The following is a 15,349-nucleotide window of genomic DNA, read 5'->3' as shown; positions in this document are numbered from 1 at the left end:
ATTTGAGCACCAACGGAAGTCATTTGGGGTGCCGGTGTGCCAGAAACCAGCATTCGCCGAAACTCGGATTATCGTTATTTGAGGCTGAAATCGAACAGGTTTATTCCTGAAATGAGCTCGGACGCGTGATTGAAAAACAGGGAGAAAAAGAAACAGGGTCCAGACGACATTCGAACAATTTGAAATTGAAGTGTATAATACACGGTTTTCGGGATTAGGGGTTTAGGAACAAAATTCTCCGGAAATCACATAGAAAGTTCCTCGGGTCAGATAAAGCGGCCACGCAAAATTTGAGCACCAACGGAAGTCATTTAGGGGTGCCGGTGTGCCAGAAACCAGCATTCGCCGAACCTCGGATTATCGTGAAAAATGTATTAAAGCTCGTTATTTGAGGCTGAAATCGAGCAGGTTAATTCCTGAAATGAGCTCGGACGCGTGATTAAAAAACAGGAGAAAAGAAACAGGTCCGGTACAACCTTTCGAATGGCGAAATTGAAGTGTATAATACACGGTTTTCGGGATTAGGGGTCCGGAACAAAATTCTCCGGAAATCACATAGAAAGTTCCCGTGTCGATAAAGCGGCCACGCAAAATTTGAGCACTAACGGAAGTCCTTTGGGGGTGCGGTGTGCGAAAACCAAAGATTCGCCGAAACTCATATTATCGTTATTTGAGGTGAAATCAAACAGTTAATTCTGAAATGAGCTCGGGCCTGATTGAAAAACGGGGAGAAAAAAAAACAGTGGTCCCAGACGACCTTCCGAACATTTGAAATTGAAGTGTATAATACACGGTTTTTGGGATTTCGGGGTCCCGGAACAAAATTCTCCGGAAATCACATAGAAACTTCCTCGGGTCAGATAAAGAGGTCACGCCAAATTTGAGCACCAACGGAAGTCATTTGGGGTGCCGTTGTTTAAAACCAAAGATTCGCCGAACTTTAGATTATCGTGAAAAATGTGTTAAAGCTCGTTATTTGAGGTGAAATCGAACAGGTTAATTCCTGAAATGAGCTCGGATGCGTGATTGAAAAACAGGAGGAAAAGAAACAGGGTCGATACGACCTTCCGAACGGCTGAAATTGAAGTGTATATAATACACGGTTTTTCGGGATTACGGGGTCCCGGAACAAAATTCTCCGGAAATATCATAGAAATTTCCTCGTGTCAGAAAAAGCGGCCATGCAAAATTTGAGCACCAACGGAAGTCATTTGGGGGTGCCGGTGTGCCAGAAATCGGCATTCGCCGAACCTCGGATCATCGTGAAAAATGTGTTAAAGCTCGTTATTTGAGGCTGAAATCGAACAGGTTAATTCCTGAAATGAGCTCGGACGCGTGATTGAAAAACAGGGAGAGAAAAAAAAGTGGTCCAGACGACCTTCCGAACGGTTGAAATTGAAGTGTATAATACACGGTTTTTCGGGATTCCGGGGTCCCGGAACAAAATTCTCCGGAAATCACATAGAAAGTTCCTCGGGTGAGATAAAGAGGTCACGCAAAATTTGAGCACCAACGGAAGTTATTTGGGGATGCCGGTGTGTCAGAAACCAGCATTCGCCGAACCTCGGATTATCGTGAAAAATGTGTTAAAGCTCATTATTTGAGGCTGAAATCGAATAGGTTAATTCCTGAAATTAGCTCGGACGCGTGATTAAAAAAAAGGGCGAAAAAGAAATAGGGTCCTTTACGACCTTCCGAACGGCTGAAATTGAAGTGTATAATACACGGTTTTTCGGAATTCCGGGGTCCCGGAACAAAATTCTCCGGAAATCACATAGAAAGTTCCTCGGGTCAGATAAAGCGGCCACGCATAATTTGAGCACCAACAGAAGTCATTTGGGGGTGCCGGTGTGCCAGAAACCAGCATTCGCCGAAACTCGGATTATCGTTATTTGAGGCTGAAATCGAACAGGTTAATTCCTGAAATGAGCTCGGACGCGTGATTGAAAAACATGGAGAAAAAGAAACAGGGTCCGGTACGACCTTCCGAACGGTTGAAATTGAAGTGTATAATACACGGTTTTTCGGGATTCCGGGGTCCCGGAACAAAATTCTCCGGAAATCACATAGAAAGTTCCTCGGGTCAGATAAAACGGCCACGCAAAATTTGAGCACTAACGGAAGTCAATTAGGGGTGCCGGTGTGTCAGAAACCAGCATTCGCCGAACCTCGGATTATCGTGAAAACTGTGTTAAAGCTCGTTATTTGAGGCAGAAATCGACCAGGTTAATTCCTGAAATCAGCTCGGACGCGTAATTAAAAAACAGGGAGAAAAAGAAACAGGGTCCGGTACGACCTTCCGAACGGCTGAAATTGAAGTGTATAATACACGGTTTTTCGGGATTAGGGGTCCGGAACAAAATTCTCCGGAAATCACATAGAAAGTTCCTCGGGTCAGATAAAGCGGCCATGAAAAATTTGAGCACCAACGGAAGTCATTTAGGGGTGCCGGTGTGCCAGAAACCAGCATTCGCCGAAACTCGAATTATCGTTATTTGAGGCTGAAATCGAACAGGTTTATTCCTGAAATGAGCTCGGACGCGTGATTGAAAAACGGGAGAAAAAAAACGGTCCGATACGACATTCGAACATTTGAAATTGAAGTGTATAATACACGGTTTTTCGGGATTCCGGGGTCCCGGAACAAAATTCTCCGGAAATCACATAGAAAGTTCCTCGGGTCAGATAAAGCGGCCACGCAAAATTTGAGCACCAACGGAAGTCATTTAGGGGTGCCGGTGTGCCAGAAACCAGCATTCGCCGAACCTCGGATTATCGTGAAAAATGTATTAAAGCTCGTTATTTGAGGCTGAAATCGAGCAGGTTAATTCCTGAAATGAGCTCGGACTCGTGATTAAAAAACAGGAGAAAAGAAACAGGTCCGGTACAACCTTTCGAATGGCGAGAAATTAAAGTGTATAATACACGGTTTTTTCGGGATTAGGGGTCTCGAAACAAAATTCTCCGGAAATCACATAGAAAGTTCCCGTGTCGATAAAGCGGCCACGCAAAATTTGAGCACTAACGGAAGTCCTTTGGGGGTGCGGTGTGCGAAAACCAAAGATTCGCCGAAACTCATATTATCGTTATTTGAGGCTGAAATCGACCAGGTTAATTCCTGAAATCAGCTCGGACGCGTAATTAAAAAACAGGGAGAAAAAGAAACAGGGTCCGGTACGACCTTCCAAACGGCTGAAATTGAAATGTATAATACACGGTTTTTCGGGATTCCGGGGTCCCGGAACAAAATTCTCCGGAAATCACATAGAAAGTTCCTCGGGTCAGATAAAGCGGCCACGCAAAATTTGAGCACCAACGGAAGTCATTTAGGGGTGCCGGTGTGCCAGAAACCAGCATTCGCCGAACCTCGGATTATCGTGAAAAATGTACAAAGCTCGTTATTTGAGGCTGAAATCGAGCAGGTTAATTCCTGAAATGAGCTCGGACGCGTGATTAAAAAACAGGGAGAAAAGAAACAGGGTCCGGTACAATCTTTCGAATGGCAGAAATTGAAGTGTATAATACACGGTTTTTCGGGATTCCGGGGTCCCGGAACAAAATTCTCCGGAAATCACATAGAAAGTTCCCCGTGTCAGATAAAGCGGCCACGCAAAATTTGAGCACTAACGGAAGTCCTTTGGGGGTGCCGGTGTGCCAGAAACCAGCATTCGCCGAAACTCATATTATCGTTATTTGAGGCTGAAATCGAACAGGTTAGTTCCTGAAATGAGCTCGGGACGCTTTGATTGAAAAAAACGGGGAGAAAAAAAGTGGGGGGTCAGTACGACCTTCCGAACGGCTGAAATTGAAGTGTATAATACACGGTTTTTCGGGATTTCGGGGTCCCGGAACAAAATTCTCCGGAAATCACATAGAAACTTCCTCGGGTCAGATAAAGAGGTCACGCCAAATTTGAGCACCAACGGAAGTCATTTGGGGGTGCCGTTGTGCCAGAAACCAGCATTCGCCGAACTTTAGATTATCGTGAAAAATGTGTTAAAGCTCGTTATTTGAGGCTGAAATCGAACAGGTTAATTCCTAAAATGAGCTCGGATGCGTGATTGAAAAACAGGGAGGAAAAGAAACAGGGTCTGATACGACCTTCCGAACGGCTGAAATTGAAGTGTATATAATACACGGTTTTTCGGGATTACGGGGTCCCGGAACAAAATTCTCCGGAAATATCATAGAAATTTCCTCGAGTCAGAAAAAGCGGCCATGCAAAATTTGAGCACCAACGGAAGTCATTTGGGGGTGCCGGTGTGCCAGAAATCGGCATTCGCCGAACCTCGGATCATCGTGAAAAATGTGTTAAAGCTCGTTATTTGAGGCTGAAATCGAACAGGTTAATTCCTGAAATGAGCTCGGACGCGTGATTGAAAAACAGGGAGAAAAAGAAACAGGGTCCGGTACGACCTTCCGAACGGTTGAAATTGAAGTGTATAATACACGGTTTTTCGGGATTCCGGGGTCCCGGAACAAAATTCTCCGGAAATCACATAGAAAGTTCCTCGGGTCAGATAAAGAGGTCACGCAAAATTTGAGCACCAACGGAAGTTATTTGGGGATGCCGGTGTGTCAGAAACCAGCATTCGCCGAACCTCGGATTATCGTGAAAAATGTGTTAAAGCTCATTATTTGAGGCTGAAATCGAATAGGTTAATTCCTGAAATTAGCTCGGACGCGTGATTAAAAAAAAGGGCGAAAAAGAAATAGGGTCCTTTACGACCTTCCGAACAGTGAAATTGAAGTGTATAATACACGGTTTTTTGAATTCGGGGTCCCGGAACAAAATTCTCCGGAAATCACATAGAAAGTTCCTCGGGTCGATAAAGCGGCCACGCATAATTTGAGCACCAACGAAGTCATTTGGGGGTGCGGTGTGTGCGAAAACCAAAGCATTCGCCGAAATCGGGATTATCGTTATTTGAGGTGAAATCGAACAGTTAATTCGAAATGAGCTCGGACGCGTGATTGAAAAACATGGAGAAAAAGAAACAGGTCCAGTACGACCTTCCGAACGGCTGAAATTGAAGTGTATAATACACGGTTTTTCGGGATTCCGGGGTCCCGGAACAAAATTCTCCGGAAATCACATAGAAAGTTCCTCGGGTCAGATAAAGCGGCCACGCAAAATTTGAGCACCAACGGAAGTCATTTGGGGGTGCCGGTGTGCCAGAAACCAAAGATTCGCCGAACCTCGGATTATCGTGAAAAATGTATTAAAGCTCGTTATTTGAGGTGAAATCGAGCGGAGTTAATTCTGAAATGAGCTCGGACTCGTGATTAAAAAACAGGAGAAAAGAAACGTGGTCCAGTACAACCTTTCGAATGGCGAAATTAAAGTGTATAATACACGGTTTTTCGGGATTCAGGGGTCTCGAAACAAAATTCTCCGGAAATCACATAGAAAGTTCCCCGTGTCAGATAAAGCGGCCACGCAAAATTTGAGCACTAACGGAAGTCCTTTGGGGGGTGTAGGTGTGCGAAACCAAAGATTCGCCGAAACTCATATTATCGTTATTTGAGGTGAAATCGACCAGTTAATTCTGAAATCAGCTCGGACGCATAATTAAAAAACAGGAGAAAAAGAAACAGGTCCGACGACCTTCCAAACGGTGAAATTGAAATGTATAATACACGGTTTTCGGGATTTAGGGGTCCCGGAACAAAATTCTCGGAAATCACATAGAAAGTTCCTCGGGTCAGATAAAGCGGCCACGCAAAATTTGAGCACCAACGGAAGTCATTTAGGGGTGCCGGTGTGCCAGAAACCAGCATTCGCCGAACCTCGGATTATCGTGAAAAATGTACAAAGCTCGTTATTTGAGGCTGAAATCGAGAGTTAATTCTGAAATGAGCTCGGACGCGTGATTAAAAAACAGGAGAAAAGAAACAGTGGTCCAGTACAATCTTTCGAATGGCGTAAATTGAAGTGTATAATACACGGTTTTTCGGGATTCCGGGTCCGGAACAAAATTCTCCGGAAATCACATAGAAAGTTCCCGTGTCGGATAAAGCGGCCACGCAAAATTTGAGCACTAACGGAAGTCCTTTGGGGGTGCGGTGTGCGAAAACCAAAGATTCGCCGAAACTCATATTATCGTTATTTGAGGTCGAAATCGAAACGGGTTAGTTCTGAAATGAGCTCGGACGCCCGATTGAAAAACGGGAGAAAAAAAAATGTGGTCCGCACGACCTTCCGAACGGTGAAATTGAAGTGTATAATACACGGTTTTTGGGATTTCGGGGTCCGGAACAAAATTCTCCGGAAATCACATAGAAACTTCCTCGGGTCAGATAAAGAGGTCACGCCAAATTTGAGCACCAACGGAAGTCATTTGGGGGTGCCGTTGTGCCAGAAACCAGCATTCGCCGAAACTCGGATTATCGTTATTTGAGGCTGAAATCGAACAGGTTTATTCCTGAAATGAGCTCGGACGCGTGATTGAAAAACAGGAGAAAAAGAAACAGTGGTCCCGACGACATTCGAACGGTGAAATTGAAGTGTATAATACACGGTTTTTCGGGATTAAAGGGGTTCCGAACAAAATTCTCCGAAATCACATAGAAAGTTCCTCGGGTCGATAAAGCGGCCACGCAAAATTTGAGCACCAACGGAAGTCATTTAGGGGTGCCGGTGTGCAGAGAAACCAAAGATTCGCCGAACCTCGGATTATCGTGAAAAATGTATTAAAGCTCGTTATTTGAGGTGAAATCGAGCGGAGTTAATTCTGAAATGAGCTCGGACGCGTGATTAAAAAACAGGAGAAAAGAAACAGGTCCGGTACAACCTTTCGAATGGCGTAAATTGAAGTGTATAATACACGGTTTTCGGGATTCGGGGGTCCGGAACAAAATTCTCCGGAAATCACATAGAAAGTTCCCGTGTCGATAAAGCGGCCACGCAAAATTTGAGCACTAACGGAAGTCCTTTGGGGGTGCGGTAGGTGTGCGAGAAACCAAAGCATTCGCCGAAACTCATATTATCGTTATTTGAGGTCGAAATCGAACGGGTTAGTTCTGAAATGAGCTCGGACGCCTTTGATTGAAAAACAGGAGAAAAAAACGTGGTCCGCACGACCTTCCGAACGGCTGAAATTGAAGTGTATAATACACGGTTTTTCGGGATTTCGGGGTCCCGGAACAAAATTCTCCGGAAATCACATAGAAACTTCCTCGGGTCAGATAAAGAGGTCACGCCAAATTTGAGCACCAACGGAAGTCATTTGGGGGTGCCGTTGTGCCAGAAACCAGCATTCGCCGAACTTTAGATTATCGTGAAAAATGTGTTAAAGCTCGTTATTTGAGGCTGAAATCGAACAGGTTAATTCCTAAAATGAGCTCGGATGCGTGATTGAAAAACAAGGAGAAAAAGAAACAGGTTCCGATACGACCTTCCGAACTAATTTGAAATTGAAGTGTATATAATACACGGTTTTTCGGGATTACGGGGTCCCGGAACAAAATTCTCCGGAAATATCATAGAAATTTCCTCGAGTCAGAAAAAGCGGCCATGCAAAATTTGAGCACCAACGGAAGTCATTTGGGGGTGCCGGTGTGTGAAATCGGCATTCGCCGAACCTCGGATCATCGTGAAAAATGTGTTAAAGCTCGTTATTTGAGGCTGAAATCGAACAGTTAATTCTGAAATGAGCTCGGACGCGTGATTGAAAAACAGGGAGAAAAGAAACAGGTCCCAGCACGACCTTCCGAACAGTTGAAATTGAAGTGTATAATACACGGTTTTCGGGATTCCGGGTCCCGGAACAAAATTCTCCGGAAATCACATAGAAAGTTCCTCGGGTCGATAAAGAGGTCACGCAAAATTTGAGCACCAACGGAAGTTATTTGGGGATGCCGGTGTGTCGAAAACCAAAGCATTCGCCGAACCTCGGATTATCGTGAAAAATGTGTTAAAGCTCATTATTTGAGGCTGAAATCGAATAGGTTAATTCCTGAAATTAGCTCGGACGCGTGATTAAAAAAAAGGGCGAAAAAGAAATAGGGTCCTTTACGACCTTCCGAAATTTGAAATTGAAGTGTATAATACACGGTTTTGAATTCCGGGGTCCCGGAACAAAATTCTCCGGAAATCACATAGAAAGTTCCTCGGGTCGATAAAGCGGCCACGCATAATTTGAGCACCAACGAAGTCATTTGGGGGTGCGGTGCGAGAAACCAAAGATTCGCCGAAACTCGGATTATCGTTATTTGAGGTCGAAATCGAAACAGTTAATTCTGAAATGAGCTCGGACGCGTGATTGAAAAACAGGGAGAAAAAGAAACGGTGGTCCGGTACGACCTTCCGAACGGTTGAAATTGAAGTGTATAATACACGGTTTTTCGGGATTCCGGGGTCCCGGAACAAAATTCTCCGGAAATCACATAGAAAGTTCCTCGGGTCAGATAAAACGGCCACGCAAAATTTGAGCACTAACGGAAGTCAATTAGGGGTGCCGGTGTGTCAGAAACCAGCATTCGCCGAACCTCGGATTATCGTGAAAACTGTGTTAAAGCTCGTTATTTGAGGCAGAAATCGACCAGGTTAATTCCTGAAATCGGCTCGGACGCGTAATTAAAAAACGGGGAGAAAAAAAACAGTGGTCAGACGACCTTCCGAACGGCTGAAATTGAAGTGTATAATACACGGTTTTTCGGGATTCCGGGGTCCCGGAACAAAATTCTCCGGAAATCACATAGAAAGTTCCTCGGGTCAGATAAAGCGGCCCCGAAAAATTTGAGCACCAACGGAAGTCATTTAGGGGTGCCGGTGTGCCAGAAACCAGCATTCGCCGAAACTCGAATTATCGTTATTTGAGGCTGAAATCGAACAGGTTTATTCCGAAATGAGCTCGGACCGTGATTGAAAAACAGGAGAAAAAGAAACAGTGGTCCGAGACGACATTCGAACTATTTGAAATTGAAGTGTATAATACACGGTTTTCGGGATTCGGGGTCCCGAACAAAATTCTCGGAAATCACATAGAAAGTTCCTCGGGTCGATAAAGCGGCCACGCAAAATTTGAGCACCAACGGAAGTCATTTAGGGGTGCCGGTGTGCGTAAACCAAGATTCGCCGAACCTCGGATTATCGTGAAAAATGTATTAAAGCTCGTTATTTGAGGTGAAATCGAGCGAGTTAATTCCGAAATGAGCTCGGACTCGTGATTAAAAAACAGGAGAAAAGAAACAGTGGTCCGGTACAACCTTTCGAATGGCGAAATTAAAGTGTATAATACACGGTTTTCGGGATTCGGGATCTCGAAACAAAATTCTCGGAAATCACATAGAAAGTTCCCCGTGTCGATAAAGCGGCCACGCAAAATTTGAGCACTAACGGAAGTCCTTTGGGGGTGCGGTGTAAAACCAAGATTCGCCGAAACTCATATTATCGTTATTTGAGGCTGAAATCGACCAGGTTAATTCCTGAAATCAGCTCGGACGCGTAATTAAAAAACAGGGAGAAAAAGAAACAGGGTCCGGTACGACCTTCCAAACGGCTGAAATTGAAGTGTATAATACACGGTTTTTCGGGATTCCGGGGTCCCGGAACAAAATTCTCCGGAAATCACATAGAAAGTTCCTCGGGTCAGATAAAGCGGCCACGCAAAATTTGAGCACCAACGGAAGTCATTTAGGGGTGCCGGTGTGCCAGAAACCAGCATTCGCCGAACCTCGGATTATCGTGAAAAATGTATTAAAGCTCGTTATTTGAGGTGAAATCGAGCCAGTTAATTCCCGAAATGAGCTCGGACGCGTGATTAAAAAACAAGGGAGAAAAGAAACAGGGTCCGGTACAATCTTTCGAATGGCAGAAATTGAAGTGTATAATACACGGTTTTTCGGGATTCAGGGGTCCGGAACAAAATTCTCCGGAAATCACATAGAAAGTTCCCGTGTCGATAAAGCGGCCACGCAAAATTTGAGCACTAACGGAAGTCCTTTGGGGGTGCTTGGTGTTCAAAACCAAAGATTCGCCGAAACTCATATTATCGTTATTTGAGGTGAAATCGAAAGTTAGTTCTGAAATGAGCTCGACGCCCTGATTGAAAAAAGGGAGAAAAAAAAATGTGGTCAGTACGACCTTCCGAACGGCTGAAATTGAAGTGTATAATACACGGTTTTTCGGGATTTCGGGGTCCCGGAACAAAATTCTCCGGAAATCACATAGAAACTTCCTCGGGTCAGATAAAGAGGTCACGCCAAATTTGAGCACCAACGGAAGTCATTTGGGGGTGCCGTTGTGCAGAAACCAGCATTCGCCGAACTTTAGATTATCGTGAAAAATGTGTTAAAGCTCGTTATTTGAATTTGAAATCGAAACAGTTAATTCCTAAAATGAGCTCGGATGCGTGATTGAAAAAAACAGGAGGAAAAGAAACGGTCCGATACGACCTTCCGAACTATTTGAAATTGAAGTGTATATAATACACGGTTTTTCGGGATTACGGGGTCCCGGAACAAAATTCTACGGAAATATCATAGAAATTTCCTCGGGTCAGAAAAAGCGGCCATGCAAAGTTTGAGCACCAACGGAAGTCATTTGGGGGTGTAGGTGTGCGAAAGAAATCGGCATTCGCCGAACCTCGGATCATCGTGAAAAATGTGTTAAAGCTCGTTATTTGAGGTGAAATCGACAAAGTTAATTCTGAAATGAGCTCGGACGCGTGATTGAAAAACAGGGAGAAAAAGAAACAGGGTCCGGTACGACCTTCCGAACGGTTGAAATTGAAGTGTATAATACACGGTTTTTCGGGATTCCGGGGTCCCGGAACAAAATTCTCCTGAAATCACATAGAAAGTTCCTCGGGTCAGATAAAGAGGTCACGCAAAATTTGAGCACCAACGGAAGTTATTTGGGGATGCCGGTGTGTCAGAAACCAGCATTCGCCGAACCTCGGATTATCGTGAAAAATGTGTTAAAGCTCATTATTTGAGGCTGAAATCGAATAGGTTAATTCCTGAAATTAGCTCGGACGCGTGATTAAAAAAAAGGGCGAAAAAGAAATAGGGTCCTTTACGACTTTCCGAACGGCTGAAATTGAAGTGTATAATACACGGTTTTTCGGGATTCCGGGGTCCCGGAACAAAATTCTCCGGAAATCACATAGAAAGTTCCTCGGGTCAGATAAAGCGGCCACGCATAATTTGAGCACCAACAGAAGTCATTTGGGGGTGCCGGTGTGCCAGAAACCAGCATTCGCCGAAACTCGGATTATCGTTATTTGAGGCTGAAATCGAACAGGTTAATTCCTGAAATGAGCTCGGACGCGTGATTGAAAAACAGGGAGAAAAAGAAACAGTGGTCCCAGACGACCTTCCGAACGGTTGAAATTGAAGTGTATAATACACGGTTTTTCGGGATTCCGGGGTCCCGGAACAAAATTCTCCGGAAATCACATAGAAAGTTCCCCGTGTCAGATAAAGCGGCCACGCAAAATTTGAGCACTAACGGAAGTCCTTTGGGGGTGCCGGTGTGCCAGAAACCAACATTCGCCGAAACTCATATTATCGTTATTTGAGGCTGAAATCGACCAGGTTAATTCCTGAAATCAGCTCGGACGCGTAATTAAAAAACAGGGAGAAAAAGAAACAGGGTCCGGTACGACCTTCCAAAATTTGAAATTGAAGTGTATAATACACGGTTTTTCGGGATTCCGGGGTCCCGGAACAAAATTCTCCGGAAATCACATAGAAAGTTCCTCGGGTCAGATAAAGCGGCCACGAAAAATTTGAGCACCAACGGAAGTGATTTAGGGGTGTCTTTGGTGTGCGTAAACCAAAGATTCGCCGAAACCTCGGATTATCGTTATTTGAGGTGAAATCGAACAGGTTTATTCCGAAATGAGCTCGGACGCGTGATTGAAAAACAGGAGAAAAAGAAACAGGGTCCGACGACATTCGAACTACTGAAATTGAAGTGTATAATACACGGTTTTTCGGGATTCCGGGGTCCCGGAACAAAATTCTCCGGAAATCACATAGAAAGTTCCTCGAGTCAGATAAAGCGGCCACGCAAAATTTGAGCACCAACGGAAGTCATTTAGGGGTGCCGGTGTGCCAGAAACCAGCATTCGCCGAACCTCGGATTATCGTGAAAAATGTATTAAAGCTCGTTATTTGAGGTCAAATCGAGCAGTTAATTCTGAAATGAGCTCGGACGCGTGATTAAAAAACAGGAGAAAAGAAACAGGTCCAGTATAACCTTTCGAATGGCGAAATTGAAGTGTATAATACACGGTTTTTCGGGATTCCGGGGTCCCGGAACAAAATTCTCCGGAAATCACATAGAAAGTTCCCCTTGTCAGATAAAGCGGCCACGCAAAATTTGAGCACTAACGGAAGTCCTTTGGGGGTGCCGGTGTGCCAGAAACCAGCATTCGCCGAAACTCATATTATCGTTATTTGAGGCTGAAATTGAACAGGTTAATTACTGAAATGAGCTCGACGCCCTGATTGAAAAACAGGAGAAAAAAAAATGGTCCATTTACGACCTTCCGAACGGCTGAAATTGAAGTGTATAATACACGGTTTTTCGGGATTTCGGGGTCCCGGAACAAAATTCTCCGGAAATCACATAGAAACTTCCTCGGGTCAGATAAAGAGGTCACACAAAATTTGAGCATCAACGGAAGTCATTTGGGGGTGCCGTTGTGCCAGAAACCAGCATTCGCCGAACTTTAGATTATCGTGAAAAATGTGTTAAAGCTCGTTATTTGAGGCTGAAATCGAACAGGTTGATTCCTGAAATGAGCTCGGATGCGTGATTGAAAACAGGAGGAAAAGAAACAGGGTCTGATACGACCTTCCGAACGGCTGAAATTGAAGTGTATATAATACACGGTTTTTCGGGATTACGGGGTCCCGGAACAAAATTCTACGGAAATATCATAGAAATTTACTCGGGTCAGAAAAAGCGGCCATGCAAAGTTTGAGCACCAACGGAAGTCATTTGGGGGTGCCGGTGTGCCAGAAATCGGCATTCGCCGAACCTCGGATCATCGTGAAAAATGTGTTAAAGCTCGTTATTTGAGGCTGAAATCGAACAGGTTAATTCCTGAAATGAGCTCGGACGCGTGATTGAAAAACAGGGAGAAAAAGAAACGGTGGTCCCAGACGACCTTCCGAACGGTTGAAATTGAAGTGTATAATACACGGTTTTCGGGATTCTGGGGTCCCGGAACAAAATTCTCCGAAAATCACATAGAAAGTTCCTCGGGTCGATAAAGAGGTCACGCAAAATTTGAGCACCAACGGAAGTTATTTGGGGATGCGGTGTGTCGAAACCAAAGATTCGCCGAACCTCGGATTATCGTGAAAAATGTGTTAAAGCTCATTATTTGAGGCTGAAATCGAATAGGTTAATTCCTGAAATTAGCTCGGACGCGTGATTAAAAAAAAGGGCGAAAAAGAAATAGGGTCCTTTACGACTTTCCGAACGGCTGAAATTGAAGTGTATAATACACGGTTTTTCGGGATTCCGGGGTCCCGGAACAAAATTCTCCGGAAATCACATAGAAAGTTCCTCGGGTCAGATAAAGCGGCCACGCATAATTTGAGCACCAACAGAAGTCATTTGGGGGTGCCGGTGTGCCAGAAACCAGCATTCGCCGAAACTCGGATTATCGTTATTTGAGGCTGAAATCGAACAGGTTAATTCCTGAAATGAGCTCGGACGCGTGATTGAAAAACATGGAGAAAAAGAAACAGGGTCCGGTACGACCTTCCGAACGGTTGAAATTGAAGTGTATAATACACGGTTTTTCGGGATTCCGGGGTCCCGGAACAAAATTCTCCGGAAATCACATAGAAAGTTCCCCGTGTCAGATAAAGCGGCCACGCAAAATTTGAGCACTAACGGAAGTCCTTTGGGGGTGCCGGTGTGCCAGAAACCAACATTCGCCGAAACTCATATTATCGTTATTTGAGGCTGAAATCGACCAGGTTAATTCCTGAAATCAGCTCGGACGCGTAATTAAAAAACAGGGAGAAAAAGAAACAGGGTCCGGTACGACCTTCCAAACGGCTGAAATTGAAGTGTATAATACACGGTTTTTCGGGATTCCGGGGTCCCGGAACAAAATTCTCCGGAAATCACATAGAAAGTTCCTCGGGTCAGATAAAGCGGCCACGAAAAATTTGAGCACCAACGGAAGTCATTTAGGGGTGCTGGTGTGCCAGAAACCAGCATTCGCCGAAACTCGGATTATCGTTATTTGAGGCTGAAATCGAACAGGTTTATTCCTGAAATGAGCTCGGACGCGTGATTGAAAAACAGGGAGAAAAAGAAATAGGGTCCGCACGACATTCGAACATTTGAAATTGAAGTGTATAATACACGGTTTTTCGGGATTCCGGGGTCCCGGAACAAAATTCTCCGGAAATCACATAGAAAGTTCTTCGGGTCAGATAAAGCGGCCACGCAAAATTTGAGCACCAACGGAAGTCATTTAGGGGTGCCGGTGTGCCAGAAACCAGCATTCGCCGAACCTCGGATTATCGTGAAAAATGTATTAAAGCTCGTTATTTGAGGCTGAAATCGAGCAGGTTAATTCCTGAAATGAGCTCGGACGCGTGATTAAAAAACAGGGAGAAAAGAAACAGGGTCCGGTATAACCTTTCGAATGGCAGAAATTGAAGTGTATAATACACGGTTTTTCGGGATTCCGGGGTCCCGGAACAAAATTCTCCGGAAATCACATAGAAAGTTCCCCTTGTCAGATAAAGCGGCCACGCAAAATTTGAGCACTAACGGAAGTCCTTTGGGGGTGCCGGTGTGCCAGAAACCAGCATTCGCCGAAACTCATATTATCGTTATTTGAGGCTGAAATTGAACAGGTTAATTACTGAAATGAGCTCGGACGCCTGATTGAAAAACGGGGGAAAAAAAAATGGTGGTCCGACGACCTTCCGAACGGCTGAAATTGAAGTGTATAATACACGGTTTTTCGGGATTTCGGGGTCCCGGAACAAAATTCTCCGGAAATCACATAGAAACTTCCTCGGGTCAGATAAAGAGGTCACACAAAATTTGAGCATCAACGGAAGTCATTTGGGGGTGCCGTTGTGCCAGAAACCAGCATTCGCCGAACTTTAGATTATCGTGAAAAATGTGTTAAAGCTCGTTATTTGAGGCTGAAATCGAACAGGTTAATTCCTAAAATGAGCTCGGATGCGTGATTGAAAAACAGGGAGGAAAAGAAACAGGGTCTGATACGACCTTCCGAACGGCTGAAATTGAAGTGTATATAATACACGGTTTTTCGGGATTACGGGGTCCCGGAACAAAATTCTACGGAAATATCATAGAAATTTCCTCGGGTCAGAAAAAGCGGCCATGCAAAAT

Source organism: Silene latifolia, chromosome 2, assembly GCF_048544455.1.
Source record: "Silene latifolia isolate original U9 population chromosome 2, ASM4854445v1, whole genome shotgun sequence".
In the NCBI taxonomy this organism is placed as follows: Eukaryota; Viridiplantae; Streptophyta; class Magnoliopsida; order Caryophyllales; family Caryophyllaceae; genus Silene; species Silene latifolia.
Note: the sequence above shows the minus strand (reverse complement) of the source record.